This window comes from Sceloporus undulatus, chromosome 9 (assembly GCF_019175285.1).
Source record: "Sceloporus undulatus isolate JIND9_A2432 ecotype Alabama chromosome 9, SceUnd_v1.1, whole genome shotgun sequence".
Lineage (NCBI taxonomy): Eukaryota > Metazoa > Chordata > Lepidosauria > Squamata > Phrynosomatidae > Sceloporus > Sceloporus undulatus.
Window position 1 is genome coordinate 24,319,339 of NC_056530.1, and position 13,634 is coordinate 24,332,972.

Below are 13,634 nucleotides of genomic sequence, written 5' to 3' on the forward strand. Positions count from 1 at the left end.
ACAGTGACTGTCATTAAAAGTCGACAAATTGCCAACACAAAAAAAAAGAACATCCCATACCCACAACTTTTGCATTTCTGCATGCATTGGCCTGCTTATACGGTCTCCACTACCCATGCAACCTGAGGAAAGTAGCTCAAGCCTATGAAAGCTCCATGCTGCGCAAAGCTCTTTTCCCCCATTAAGTCTCAAAGATGCTAACAAGATCCCTTTTCCAGAGTGACACTTGCATTCTCCCATTTGTTCCAAATGAGTTCTCTCCCAGTCAGCCCTACCTCAAGGCCCGGCTGAAGCTTGTCATAATTCCATATGGGGCCTTTGCATTTTCCGGATGCCCCAGAAGCCTGGCCACTTCGTCGGTGTCCTTGATGACGAAACTCCCCGTCAGCCCTGCCAGGCAATGACGTTCTGGTACTCCGCCTTCTGCGCATCTGCCAGGATGAAGTGCAGAGCTGGATCTTCTGATGGGGCGCGATCAGGGGCTCGACGCCGGCGTGTAGCCAGTCAGGGAAGGCGAAAGCCTGCAAAGCGGGGGAGAAAGAAGAAACCCATCACCAGTCTGGACACAGTCCCCTTTCCTTTGTTCCAGTTGCAAACAACAGCATTCCTCCTCCATTCCAAAGGAACTAAGCTTACTGACTGCCCTTTCCATTGGTGGTCCCATCCTGTTGGATCAAGTGGGGCTTACCTATATATGGATTCACGACCCAGCAGTGAATTCAAGTGTGAGCAAACAGTGGTCTGAGTGCAGGACTATGTCGCTGAGACAGGATTCGAATCCCGGCCGCGCCACGGGATTACCTTGGATGAGTCACATACACACTCTCAGCCTCAGATAACCCCAGGATAGGGTCACCAGAAAGTCACAAATGACTTGAAAGCACACAGCAACACATTTTAGTTGGGACTCACCACCAATACAGCTGAGACCTCTGACCACTGGCCTCCCAGTGTCCACAACTGACTTTGGCCAATGAAGAAACTTCAACCAATGGCCAAGAATGGCTGGGACTGAGTCGCAAGCAACAGAAAGGGGAGTGGTTCCCGCCCATGTGAAGAATGGCTGGTCTATGAAACAGCGGTTCGCAAACCTGTGGGTCAATGCCTCTTTGGGGGTTGATGACCCTTCACTAGGCAGGTCGCCTAATGACCTTTCATAGGCGGAATCACCTAACATATTATTCCGAATGGTGGCGTTAGGAACCAACGAGCACACAGCATGCCTGTATGGTGTGGGGGTCACCACAACATGAGGCAACTGTATTAAAGGTGTTACACGGCATTAGGAAGTTTTGATGAAACACTTGGTCCTAGAACATCTGGGCAAGACTGAATCCTAGAGTTGGAAGAGACGCCAAGGGTCACCTCAGTCTGACCCTTTGGCCATGCAGGAATACAACAAACACTTCAAAGCAATAACCTCTAAAGAAGGGAGACTCCAGCAGTCTCCTAATGAGTCTATTCCACTGTCCGCATTAGCTCTTGCTTGTCAGGAAGGCACGTCCTAATATATTATTTATTAGTATTATTAATTATTATTATTATTATTATTAATGATTATATTTTCTTATATCCCGCCTTTCTCCCAAAACAGTTTACATGGGGGCTCAAAGCGTCGAAGAACAGGTATAAAAACAATACAATTTAAAAGAAAAGCATACAACAATATTAAAATATATAAATATAAACTTAAAAAAAAAAAAGGAAACAATTTTAAGAATTAAAAAAACAGTTTAGAAATTAAAATATAACTGTTAAAATACAAACCATTGAACAATTTAACAGAGTCTCTTTTTTCCTGAGCTTGAAATCCAGGCCTGCGCATCCGATTCTCTGCAGCAGCAGAAAAGCAACTTCCTCTCCGTCCTCAATATCTTAACTTCTCAAAGAGGCAATCTCGCACATCGTATTGTGAGGCGGGCAAAGCCTGTTTTGGATGCCACCGCATATTTCCCGTCCTTGTTTTACTTATCCTGTTTTGCCACTTGGCAAATATATAGTATGTACATGTCGCGCCCATATCCCACCTGTGTCCTAGAGCACTGGGCAGCTGACAAGAAAAGCAGCTTTAAACAATCCGAACATTTAAAACAGTTTGAAAGAGAAACAACGTCATCAGCCTTTCTAAAGCTTATTAAACTCCTGTTTCTTGGTGACCTGACCAAGCATCAGACATGGAACATCGCACATTCGGCCAATCTTGCGCCACTGTGGTCGTACATTGGATGGCGCCCTGATGTCTTGGCAACAGCGACATTGGTTTGGGCGATGCTGCGATTCTTTCTGGAGTTTGCATAATGCTGCGCAGCCTTAGTGCCAGCTTGCGGATATTTTAACGCTACTCTGAGCGGACATCGGACGCCGTCGCTGTCTCCCAAAACTGGACGGAGAACTCTGAGCACTCCAGCCCTAAAAAGAGGCATTGCCTCCATTCCTAAAATGCTATTGTCCCCTTGCTGTGCTCCGCCCCATTTCCGCTCTCGTTGCGCGCAGTAATGAAAATGGAAATAAAACAGAACTAGGAGGAAGATGCTTCCAACGGTCATTCAGCTTGCTCTTTGCCACGTTTGCACCCGTTTTGGGAGAAAGGCGGGACATAATCCAAGGATAAATAAAACGCCAAGGAGCCCTCCTTTTTCTTCCTTTCCCCAGCAAAGGGAGAAAGTTAGCTTAGGAGAACGATAGGAAAACCACAGAAACAAGCCCAAAAGGGTAAAGCCAGGCCCTTCCAATGCAATTGTTTTAAAAGATGCCTAACCCATCGCATGTGGAACAACGGCTTTATCTTTTTAAGCCGTTAGCTCCGGTTTTCTACCAGTCTCTCTGACTTGTCATCACGTACGAGTCTCTTTGGAGTTTATCAGGCAAGAGAAATTGAAGCATAATCCAATGGCAATCCAAACGCATCATGGGGTGTTCATTCACGTTTTGCGTGATAGACTGCCACACGCATTTGCGCTGCCAATGCAAGGCTAGTTTCTGGCAAATGGGAAGTCAGTTTTCGAACACAGTCAAATTCAACATAAATTCCTATGAACTAGTGAATATCACGCGAATGCCGTTCTGTGGCCCCACTTTCTTTTACATGCGAAATGAAGAGAAATCCTCCCGTGGGATAAAACTAACTCCTTTGGCAACTGTATTTTATATTCATTGGTTTTTTTAATGTTCCTTTACAAGACGACACATCCCCAGAAAAAACATATAATTTTGAAGGCTCTCTTTTAAGCTTTGGCTTCATCACCATGCGGAGTCAAGGCTTCTCGTCTGCTTTGGAGAAATGCAGGGTGTGCCCCATTAACCTTAAGACAAAGTCCAGAAGCATATCGATGATAAACAAAATAAGCAGAACAAACTTGGAGGGCTAAAAGAACGCAAGGGAAAAACCCTTTTTCCAAACTGGTCTGGATAGAAGTATTCCTGCAATACGGGGCCTTTGTGCCTTGCAGTCCACAAGCACCAGATATAAATGTTGTGCATTTGGGGGGTTGGCGGATTAAAATGTATTCGCCACATTCTGGAAGGACTCGGGGGTCCAGCTGCACTTTTGATGGCTTGTGGGGTATCTCTTTTGTGGGGCAATGCAAGTTTCCTAGGCTTCAGCCTTTGCTAAGGAAACAAAAACATTTAAAGACAAAAGATCAAAAATGTCAAAACCAAGGCTGTTTGGGGTCTAGCCTTAAATCCGGAGAGCAGGCAGGAACTTGCCTTGCTTCCGCTAAAGAACTAAAACTGGCTGACTCCAGAAGCACACAAGTAGCTGGCATTTAAACAGAAGTTTACTAATGGCTGAATCTACATCTAACAGAGATGCGGCAGTCCGAAACTAGGCTAAAGGAATAGTTCAAGGTAGAAAAAGAAATCTTATTCATACTCTTTTTGGAGAACATTGAGGAGGAGGGAGGAACGGGGGACCATATAGAAGCGCGCATGTCTTTGCCAGGAGAGAAAACTTCCTAAGGAAAGGATCATATGTTTTTGTTTACTAAATTTGCAAAGGTCTTTATTGCCCTGTGATCCCCAATAGGAGCAATGGGACGTTTGAAATGAAAAATCCATCCTGTGGTCGCTGAGGAAGGCGAGAGAGAAGGGTAAAAAAGTCTTCCTTACTAGACCTCTCTTTGGAGCACCGTCTTGCTCTGTGTGGTTGCTCTGGCCTCCCTGCCCTTGTGCAAAAGCCGCTTGCAGAGCCAGATATGCGTGCAAACGCAAGGGCCAAATGAGCTGCGCACAAGGCTGGCGCGCCAGCGCGAATTTTACCTTTTGACCACTTTCCAAATGTGGAGGGAAGGGGGACCCCCGAAGAGATTCCTCCATGTCCCCCTCCGCCCCAACTTAGAAGTGTTCCTATACTTATTTCCACTATTCTTTCCTGATGGCAACCCTGCAGTGGGCTTGATACCATCCCGACGCGGCGGTGTTTTTAAATTAATAAAAACCATCAGGCCTCGCTCCAAGGAGCCCGGCTTGCCAGCCCGGCTAATTAATCAACCCCTAAAAGCTGCGGTCTCTGTCCCTCTCTGCCATTCGGGGGGGGGGACAGGCCGTCGGGGCCGAGAGGGACACCAAGGCCCTCCGCTGCGCCAGAGAGGTTCAAGGCCGGCACGGCTCAGAAGCTGTGCCTCCTATCTATGAATCTATCGTTAAAGGCCGAATGAACTCGGATCAATGCCTGATTTTCAGTTACAACACGGAGAACCTTTGGCACTCTTGCAAGCAAATTCATTCGCTCTCCCTCCGCCGCCAGCCCCCCAGGCCTCTCCACATCCAGTGCGCTCAGAGGCCAAGGCTCTGCGACGCGAGAGATGAGAGCCAAGGTTGCCCAGGCATCCCTCTCATGTCCCTCTCCTGAGTGGCAACGGGACAGAGGAGAGAAGGGACCGCCAAGGCCAATCTATGTCCACCCTATGACCCAGGGGAGGGAACCCCCCGTTCAAAGAACTCCTGAGAGACCAAAACCATCCAAGCCCTCTCGCTCAAAGACCTCAAAGAGAGGGGGAGAGCCCCCCAACCTCCAAGGGAGTCCAAACCTAGAATCATAGACTTGGAAGAGACCCCTCAAAGGCCATAGCAGTCCGGCCACCCATTCTTCCATCAAGAAGACACAATACCAAAAGCCATCCCTGACAGATGGCCATCAGGCCCTCTGTTTTAAAGACCCTCCAAAGGGAGGCTCTTGTTTTAAGAACTTCCCCAATAATTTCACAGCTTACTTTTTTGTGGTTTTCGGGGGCTGCTGTGGCATGTTCTAGAAAGTTTGTTATATTCCTGAATGGTTTTCGCTGGCATCCTGTGGCTGGGCGTCTTCAGAGAAACATCTTCTAGAACATGGCCGATAGTCCAAAAAACACCCCAAAACGATGGATGCCAGCCATGAAAGCGTTTGACTTCACATGTCAGAGCTCTTTCTTCTTTCCATTCTGTCATTTTCCCTGCGCAATGTGTTTTTAATGAAGATCTCGTCTCTTGGCTGGGGCTTTAACTCGGTCTGGAATAGGACAGGAACAAGCTTCCTTCCCCCTCCCGTCATCTCCATCTTCCACAGGCTCTCCAAGGATGAGCAGCGTCTGGTGAGAAAGTGCTCCCCAACAGCTCTCCAGAGTTTGCTCACAAGAGCTTTGTGCTGAGTGACATGCGCAGGAATCAGGGATGGTAAACTTGGAAGAGACCCAAGGGCCATCGAGTAAGGGAGGTTGCAGAGGAGTAAATCTAGGTAACTATCCCCCTATTTCAGACACTACTTAGTCAACACCATGGCCATAATTCTAACTCCCTGCCCAACCTACTTTACTGGACCTTAGCGCTAATGGGGAAGAAGTGGTCCATGCTGCTGGTAAATTGTGGGGGGGGAAAAAGCATGAGGAAGGAGGTCCTCCATTCAGATTTGGGTAGGCCAAGCTAGGCCAGAGGAGCTCAAGGTTCCAAAATTGTAAAATGCATTCCTCCTCAAAAATGCAGCTCCCATTGTGCATGGTGACCCCATGAACTGCAGGGTTTTCTTAAACCAGGAAGCCTCAGAGTGGTTTTCCCATTTCCTTTCCCTCCTCCCAGATCCTCCCTCTCAGCTCTTGGAAACGAAGCAGGGTCAGCCCTGGGTTGGTACTTGGATAAGAAACTGCCAACCAGACTACCAGGGCTGGCCCTGCGTAGCTTCCAAATGCCAGAGGATCTGGTGCACGTTTACAATAAATCTCAACAAGATGCAACTAATGGCCTGTGTCAACCGGGCCAAATGAGCACCTGGAGACTGGGCATGGTTGGCGCACTAATCTTTTAATGTGGGCAAACTCACCACTGGAACACTACAGAAACTGGGCCTGTGGGTTTCAAGGCTGAGTCCAGAAGTTCAGCCAGCCGCTGAAAACATGCTTCGTTAGGAGAAGTTGAACCCCATCCAGCACAAACGAGTTTTCTCTTCTCTTTTGGACTGACCCTGGAGCACCTTCATTCTGAATAAGCTTCCATAGGTTCACCCTCCTACAGCCATTGCTGATGACAAGGGCAGGTCTTAGACCTCGGGCCGCTTTCCTCCTTGGAGTTTTGGAGGAGAAATAGATATGGTGTCATCCGTGCAAAGGATGAATTCAAATCCCGGCAGAACGCCAGTGTGATTTTCAGGATACAAATGCAAGTCTCCTCTCTCTCTCTCTCCTCTCTCTCTCCGTCTCTTCTCTCCTTTCTCTCCCTCTACTCTTCGCAGCCAACGCCGATCCTCTCACTCCGCTCTCAAACCGCCTCCTCCCGCGTCTCTCTCGTCTTCCCCCCGCCCACTCCTCCCTCTCCCCTCTCCTCTATCTCTCTCTCCTCATCTCTCCTCTCCTCTCATCTCTCGCAGGTTTTTTAAGGTCTAACATTCCCCTGTTTGCATTCGATTTGATTTCTGTCCCATTTTGTGTTGTGTTGTTGCACCCCAGAATGGCCACCTGAAAGGGGCAAATAAACCCTGATTAAAAACAAGCCAGGCCAAAGCAACCAGTTCTCCAAAGTAAGGCCTTAGAAGAAACAGTAAATTGGTTCCCTTGGGCCCCATTCAATTGATTTAAATTCATACATAAATAAGCAAGCTGCCATATTTAAAAACCCAACACTTATATAAAGCAATTTAAATGCATCTTAAAGAAATAGCAAATGAGAGAGACATCGGCATGCACTCCACAAGCCAGAGCCTCTCTGCACGGCCGGTTAAGAGCTGAAGGAGGCTCTACATAGAAAGGCCTTTTGCCTGCCCCACATGAAAAGGAGGGCTGAGAGGGCATACCTGGGGAACGGGGTCCCGACCTGAGACCGCCCAAGAAGGCCCCATGCCGGGACCCAACAGTGGCCTGCGAGGATTGTGGGACCGAGGGAAAGCTTCTTCCTGAACAGCGGTAAACTTGGAACAGGTGTTCCGCTCTGAGAAGCTTGCAAGACTAATACAATGTATTTTCAAAAGGGAGAAATGTCAAGGCGCTACAAACTTGGGCAGCAAAAGGAAATGGACAGGATTGTACGATGGGGGAACAACCCTGGGTTGACAACATTTCATGGGATCTAGGGTCCTGTAGGTTGAACATGCATCAACAAAGCGCAGATGCAGCAGCTAAAAGCCAATGAGCGATTCCAGGCGGCATCAATAAAAGTAGAGTGTCCCTAGATCAAGGGAAGTAACAGTGCCATTCTATTCTGGCTTTGGGTCAGGCCCCACCTGGAATACTGTGTCCAGTTCTGGGCAAAACAATTCGAAAAGGACATTGAGAAGCTGGAGCCATGAGTCCAAGGAGGAAGACTAAAATGGTGAAGGGTCTGGGAACCATGGCCTTTAAGAGGCAAAGGACTGAGCCGCTGGGGATTGTTTAGTAGAGAAAGGTTAAGGTTAACAGGGGGCCATATTTGAAGGGATGGCCCAATTGGGTATGGAGCAAGCTGCCTTTTCTGCTGCTCCAGAGCACAGAAGACAATTGTAGCAATGGAATGCAAGCGCCAGGGAAAAGAAGAATTCCAGCTCAACTGAGGAGAACTCCTTGCGAACGGTGCATCTTCTTCTTGGAGGTCACGAAACATCCAATCACAATATAAACTGAATACAGCAAGGGCGGTCTGCCCTTTTGTAAAGGCGGAACATGGCTGCGTGTTTGTTTTGCTTTTATTTATCGTGGTTATAAATTTTGACTGCGCAAACTGGTCAGAACTCATGTCTCTATAGGCACTAATGCCCCCATTGTCTTCCAAAAGCGTGATTGGTTTGTGCAAATTGGCCCTAAGTGTGATAAGCTCCCTTTCCCGGGCGAGGGAGGTCCTCTCCCCATCCAGGTTCCAGCTTCACATAAGAGGAGAAGACAGTTGCAAGCGCATGGGAAGAAAAGGCAGGCGGTGGGCATTCTTTCGCCCTCTGCGCTTTGCTTTGCTTTCCCTGCCATGATTCCTTCCTGCCTCGGGGAAAAAAAAAAAAAAGTTTTGGATGGAAGGAAGGAGGAGGAAGGAAGGAAGGAAGGAAGGAAGGAAGGAAGGAAGGCTGGATTGGAGGCAGCTGGCTAATGAAAGATGCAAGGCTTCTGTCCTGGAGGCTCAGCGGAAAGAGTGCCCTGCGGTTGAAGAAAACGCGGGCCTTTGATTGCCCCCCTTGTTGCCCAGCCTTCGGCTTGGCAGCCTACAACTCCAGAGCCGCTCTTGGACTCTTGGGGGAGATTTTGGCCGTCGGAGAGAGAAAGGGAGAAGGCAGGCGATATATGGTGATGATGTGAAAGCAGCGGGTCCAAAGGGAAAACCACATGCATTGTTTGCTTACGCCTAATTGGGAGAGAAGGATGGAGAGATGCCGCCTCCACAAAGATGCCAGCTCCACCACTCGTGCCAGGCGCAGGGGTCGGTATTTATTGGAATGCTCTTCTCTCTATCGGATCCCAAATCAATCTGTTTGCAAAATGAAATTTCCCCGCAACCGAACGGGATGTTTTACATGATGCAGGGATCTCCGAGGAATCCATGTGTGCCCAAAGAGCGAGGCTATGCTTGATGTGCGGCTAGTTTGCGTCGGGCACCAGAAGTCAGGGACGGGCCCGTTCCATAAAGCAGTAAGTGGGACTTGCATTTAGGGTTTAGTGGCATTTAGTGCAGTCATGCAACTCAGCTTTTGGGGGGCAATGGGCGTACGATTGCAAACGGCATAGAAAATTGTATTTGCTATTGCTATTTGCACACAGGAGTTTGCATTTGATGATGGTGGCTGTAAAATCCTTAATAATGAATCTGTCTTTCATGCAATGCCTTCCTCCTTCAAGGCAGCCTGAGCAAACTTAAAACAGAGCCAGCTAAAAGTTACTCATCAACACAAAAGTTAAAAATTATAGTTAAATTAATCCATAGGATTATAAACATGATGGCGGAATGGTTTGGGACTTGGACTACGATCTGGAGAAACGGGTTTGAACCAGTTTGGCCCATGAAGCCCGTTGGGGGGCCCTGGGCAATAAGTCACACTCTATCAGCCTCAGGGAAAGGCCAGGGGCAAACCCCTCGGAAGAATCTGGCCAAGAAAAGCAATCATAGGGCTGCCGTAAGTCAGAAATGGACTTTGAAGGCAATAGAAGCTATTGCTTCTTGCGCTTGTGCGAATGCCGTTGGGGGTTAATGCAGTGGGTCACGTGGGGTATCTCCTGGGTTGGCTCCAGGACCACCTCGGGACACAAGTGTGGACCGGACAGAAGGCAAGGCACTGCCAAATTTGTAGGGCTTCCAAAAAATGGAGACTGACCAAATAAAACCTAAGACACTGATATAACTGGCATCCTTGCTTCTTAGTCATGCACAGGAAAATGGAGGACGTTTTGCGTTAGAGATCACAATATGAAATGACCAAAGCTCACAGGTCCAAATACGCTGGCTGGGGGATTCTGGGTGCTGTAGTCCCCAAGAAGTAATTCTTTCGCAGAGGCCCTGGAAATGGCCGCTCGCACTAAAAACCTTTATGTCCCCTTGCTGGCCCCTGTGGTCCAAGGAATGCTGGGAGTATGCCTCAGCCCAAGCCACATCTGGGAACAAGGCGGCACGAGGTCCACTCCTCTGAACCGCCAATGGGACATACGGCGCTCTGCCTTTTTGTAGAAATGACAAGTTTCCAGAAATTTCCCTCCTGACGTTTTGGGGTTCGGGGGTCCCTCAGCGGCTCCCTGCAATGACACCGCCAAAACCTACCCTTTCTGGGTCCCTGTCTGTCTGTCCTGTCTGTTGCAAAAATAGTTTACTTTGATGAAAGTTTTTTGCTGTGAGGCTGCTTGTTGGTCCAAATGTTAGAAATGCAAATGAATTTTGGGAGGCTCTGCCTTCAAACCCTGTAAGGCTGGTTTTGGGGACAGGAAGGTAAGGTAAGGAACGGAATGAACGAAGCTTGACAGTCGAAGGCGGAAGGGATTCGGAGGGAGGGGATGCCGTGAGGGAGGTAGGCAAATTCATTATCAAATGTGATAAATTTAATCGTTCTATCCTAACCTGGGGAGTTCCAAAGAGCCGGAACCTGGAGTAAGTCATGGAGCAGATCCGAGACCACAATTGGCAGTCCATTCTGGCTAGGCGAAGGTCGGAAGCTGAGAAAGAGAAAAATGGAGGAAGCACGGTTATTGGAGGGATGGAGGAGAAAAGGGGTTAAGGATCGGAAACGGATGACGGGAGGTTGAGGAGAGAGAGGAGAAGAATGGGATTACAGGCTTCCAGGAAGGAATTGGATGAAGAAAACCACTTGGAAAAGATGAAGGAAGAAAGGAGGATGACAGAAGGAAGGAGAGGAGAAAGCATTAAAAACAGTTTTGAAGGTTCAGAAAAACAGTGAAGAAAGAGAAGAGAAGAAAGAGAGAAAAGAAGGGAAGAAAAAAGAAAAGAAAAAAAGAAGAAAGAATGAAAGATTGCAAGAAAGGAAAGGAGGAAAAAGAAAGAAATAAGGAAAGAAAGTGTAACAACATAAGGAAAAAAGAGAAGGAAGGAAACGATGGAAGGAAATGAGAAAGGAAGGAGAAAGAAGGAAGAGGAAAGAGAGAAAGAAAAAAGGAGAAAGAAAGGGAAAGCAGAGGAAAGGGAAAAAAGAAGAAGGAAAGGAAAGAGGAAGGAATGAAGGAGGTGAAAGAGACAGACAGACGGAAGACGGACTTTCCGGAGAGTTTCCGCGTAAGACCCCGATCCAGGGGAGGCAAGCCAAAGAAGAGGAAGAGGCCCCCGAGAAAAAAGCGGGTTTTGGCTCCCTTCCCGGCTTGGAATCGGGGCCCGAGAGTGTGGCCCCTCTTTCCTGGAGAGGAGCCCCCCTCGGGTGTGAACGCGGCTGAACGCGTTTTCCCGAACACGTGTCTCCGACGGGCGCCGTTCCCTTGTGAGCCGAGCCCATGCCAGCCGCGCTCCCTTTTAAAGAAAGGCCGGGGCCTGAAGCGATTTGCTCCCGAGTAGACCTTCCCACCTGGCTTTGAGCCTACCTCAGGACAGGCCCCCGGGGTTGCGGGTGGCAGACGTTCATCAGGAACACGTGTTTCTATAATTGGCTCCGTCTCCCGACATGACCCCGTTTCCCAACTTCATTTTTACGACCCCTTTAATCTTAACCACCCCCTCCTTTTAAAAAAGAAAATGAAGGATGGGAGGTTTGGGCAAATAAACTGGTTATTCAAAAAAGAAGAGACTGCAAAGAAAAAAGGAAAGGAAAGCCCCCACCCCCGAGAAGAAGGGCCTTTAAGAGCAAATTTAAAGGGGCTGGTTAATTGATTCATAGATTGATTGATTGATTAATTCCGGGGAGGGGCTTCAAGGACGACTGGGCCCTTTCAAAGGGGACCTGAGGGCGTCTAAAAAGAAGAAGAAAATCGGGCCTAGAAAAATACATGGGGGCAACTTTAAAGACTCCCCCAAAAAAACTGGTCTTGGGAGCTTGAACCTTCCCTTCTCCCCACATACAGCTCCCCGAGCGCCCCCCCCAACTTTTGCAAAGGTTTGGCCCCTCCCCTTCAAACGTTTTCCCAGCCTGCTTTCCTCTCCGGACTCCAACCTTGGGACTTTTGGGGGGGGTCGGGGTTCCCATCCTCCACCAACTGCCCCCCAGAACTGTCACTCGAGCCCCCCCTTGTAGCCCCCCCTTGAATGCCCCTCTTGCCCCCCCCTGCCCCCGACTTTTGGGGGTCGCCCCTCAGGAATGGGGCAATATGGGGAAGAAGGATGCCTTGTTGCAAAAGGAAGGTCACACTCTCTCAGCCTCAGAGGACAGCAATGGGGCAAACCTCGCATGAAGAAACTTGGCAAGAAAATCCTATTATTATGAGGTTGCCATCAGTCGGAAAGGCTTTGCAGGCACACAACAACAACAACAACAACAAGGTCTCTGCCCCCAAGACCTTGCCATCTATGGATCCACAGAGAAAGGGGAAAAGGGGGCAAACTCTACTCCCCCCCCCCCAAAAAAAACCCCACAATGTCAGCATTGGTGTCATGGGTGACCTCAAACCTTTATGGAGCGCAGGTTTGCTTTACGCAGATCTAAGGGGTCCATCCCTTTGGGCTCTTAGGGGGTCGCCTCCGCTTCACTCCCCCCAATTTTTCTCCCCCCCCATTGCACCCCATCTTCTTAGCAACCCCTTGCGCGTCAGTCCTTACCTCTCCCGCCCGGTTTCTCTGCCGGGGAATTATTGTTATTGTTGTTATTATTATTATTGGGGCTCCGAGAAGTGGGGGGCCTCCTTCCCTCCCCCCCAAAAAAACAAATCCAGAGAGGAGCTGATTGGCCGGATCCAGGGCCACGCCTCAAACCCTTCTTTCTTGCCCTCCTTCCGCCTCTCTTTCTCCTTCCTTCTCTCCCTCCTCTCTCTCCGCCACTCTTCCCGCTGGGTCTCTCTTCTTTCCTCCCCTTCCTTCCTTCCTTCCTTCCTTCCTTCCTTCCTTCCCTCTTCCTCCTTCTTTCCTTTCCCCTTCCTTCCTTACTTCCTTCCTTCTCGTTCCTTCTTTTCTTCCCTTTCTACATTTTGGGCCCCAAACCCAAAATGGAGAGTGAAGGAACAAAAGTCACCAAAAAGTGAGACGGAAGGATGGGGGAGAAAAGAGAGAGAGAGGGATGGATGGATGGATGGATGGATGGAGGCTTTGGAAGTAAACCTATTCCTAGACTAAGAGGGGAATGAAAAAGACCGAGCTCTCGGGGATCCTGGTTCACCCCAAGAGACAGGGCCTCCATCTATTCAAGGGTCAGTCGCCAACAGAGGCATGAAATATTGGGAAAGACACCCCTCTGTCGGCCTTGTAGCAAAGCACTAGAACACCCAGAATCCACTGTAAAGCAGGGGTGCCCTCTTTAGGGGAGGGTTTGGGGGCTGATCCGGCTCAAATCGAACCATCTGGAAGCCCCTCCATCTGGGAAGACCCCCTAAACTGCCCCCTCCGAGGATCTCACTCAAGCCCCCCCACCCCCCCCCCCCCACCCCACTTTCCCCCTCAACTCAGCCCCTCGCCCCAATTTCCTTTCTCTTCCTAAGATGCCCCCAGACCCCTCTCCCTGTCCCCTGCCCCACTTTCCCCCTCCTCTCTCCTCCGCCTCCGAGGAGGTCACCTAAGGCCCCCAGACCCCTCTCCCCCCCCACTTTCCCCCCTCCTAGGGAAGATCTCACCCAAGCCCCTCACCCCAATTTCTCCCTCTC